We start from the raw sequence: 2306 nt of genomic DNA, 5'->3' as shown, positions 1-2306 counted from the left end.
GAAAAGTATAAAGGATCTCAAAAAGAACACAGGGTAGAGCCTTTGTCAAAGCTGAAAGAGACAAGGAAAGAAATCAGGATAGCTAAAGAGGTAAAGCGAGGTGAAAAGACGTTTTTGGGTATGTCAAGGAAAGAAGAAAAAAGAAAGGTGGAATTGTAGGACTGACAGGAAACAATGATGAGCAAAAAGGAGGTGGAATTAGAATATAATGAATGTATGGAAAAGCATTCCAGGGGAGGCGGTAAAGGCAAAAACAGTAACAAAATTTAGGAAAGCATAGGATAAGCCCAGAAAAGCCTTAGCTTTGAAAAAATGACCGGTTGCCTATGGCATTGCAAAAGGAGGGCTACCAAAATGGTGCCGATTCTGCACCATATTCCCTAAGAGTGGAGACCAATGTTCTGGTCCTGCAGATTCTGTGAGACTATTGGGCCTTGTGTAGTTCAGCCCGTGAGACAACTGAAACGGCACCAGGCAGAGGCCCCCAGCCAACCTAGCTGGAACATTGGATGAGACATAAGAACCTAAATATGTATTCTATAAATGAGAGGAAGACTATAATAGAGACGTCCAATTACCTCAATGGTATAAATAAAGCACAAGAGAAGACAGTGGAAAGAAAATTATATGAGCAGAGGATGTATATCACTGGTCACAATGCTGATATGATTTTTTTCTGTAAATAAATCCTCTTGTGTAGTTTCCTATTATCCTAAACTCATGAGATTGAGTGAGTGAGCACAGAATTTGAAAACAGTTTTTCATCCAGCTTTGAGTGAGTGTTGAGACCTAGTTCCAGTCTAAATGTGGATAAGGGCTTTGCTTGTGTAATTCTCTGAAGGTGTTTACCGTGTAGCCTTTGCAAGGTAAATATTAAATAAGCAGATCTGGAGAGCACAGAAATATCAAAACAGAACATTTCACCTCCTGTTGCTTTAGGGAAAGAAGGACATTTGGTCCCACTGAAGGGGGAAGAAATGTACAGAAGCAGCAGATGCGTATGGTCTGGGAAAGAGACAAACATCACATTTCGCATATCACACAAATTAAAATACAGCATATCTGAGGTTTTAAAGAAGTCTGGGAGAGAGGAGTGAAGCATAACAGGAATGCTGGCTCCCATCTTTCCTGGATTGCTTTCCTAACCCTCATCTCCAGAGGGCTGTCAGTATCTACACTACTTTCATTACTCAATGATGTAGAGCTATCAACAGCATTTTATTTTGTTTCTATTCTATTTTTCTGCAATTTGTTTTTATGTATTGTTTGATGGTAAATTAATTGACATATATTCCCGTGTAGTATCTGGAAATTAAACACAATTTGATTCTGCTCTGGTGGTGTTTATTCATTCAAAAACTGTTTCGATGTTGTCTCTGATGTGAGTACATTACTCCAAATTTCATTGTAGTTGATTTTTACGATTGCACTCTGGAAGCTTTGAATTACTTATTTTATCTTTCTCCTGCATATTCACTGTGGATATCCTGAAAACCTGGCCTATTTGTGGCTCTCGAGGTCTGGAGTTGGCCACCTTTGCCATATGGTCACAAGGATAAGTATGGATGCAGGCTTCAGAACTGGTGGCAGCATGCAGGGTTTAGTTGTATTAAAAAGAAATCAAGACGGCCCGCTTCACATCACACTGGCTAGGTTGAATGTTCAGTGTCTTCAGTGAAGCTCTGAATTCTGAGAAGGGGGGGATTAAGCCAAAAGGGACGGATTCAGGAGTAACAATAGAAAGATGGCAAGTTTAAGGCTACAACAATCGATGTGACTGTACTGGACCTTGCCAATCCTGGGGGCTCCAAGCAAGCTGACTAGGAGCAGCTGTGTGAAAGAGATCCCAATGATCCCTGCATAGCTTCTGCTCTTGTCACTGTTTTGCTGCTACTCCCACTGCGGGGAATTTAAAAAAAGCTGCTGGTTTTGCTGTCCCTCAGCAGGAATAGAACAGCTGAAACCCTCCCTGTTCTGCCAAGGAGAGGAGCTGACGTGCATTGCAAGATGAAGGAGGAGATTTTCTATTACAGGCATTTGAATAATTATCATTGTTTTATCTGCTATTTTTAACTCCTGTTTGATATATATTTAGTAATGGGAGTAATGCCCCATTACTCAGACTAAAGGGGAGTAAAGGGAAAGAGGAAACCAGTGTAGGCAGAGCTAGGAGTAAGGGAAGGGATAACTACAGCTCCCAGAGAGCTCTGGGGCTGAGGGAAAGGGAGATTGCACAAGCCCAAGAACTAGGTGAGGAGCTAATTAAGAAGGAGGAGCTAAAGGAGATACAAAGCCCTTGGAACCAG

Source organism: Rhinatrema bivittatum, chromosome 1 (assembly GCF_901001135.1).
Source record: "Rhinatrema bivittatum chromosome 1, aRhiBiv1.1, whole genome shotgun sequence".
Lineage (NCBI taxonomy): Eukaryota > Metazoa > Chordata > Amphibia > Gymnophiona > Rhinatrematidae > Rhinatrema > Rhinatrema bivittatum.
Note: the sequence above shows the minus strand (reverse complement) of the source record.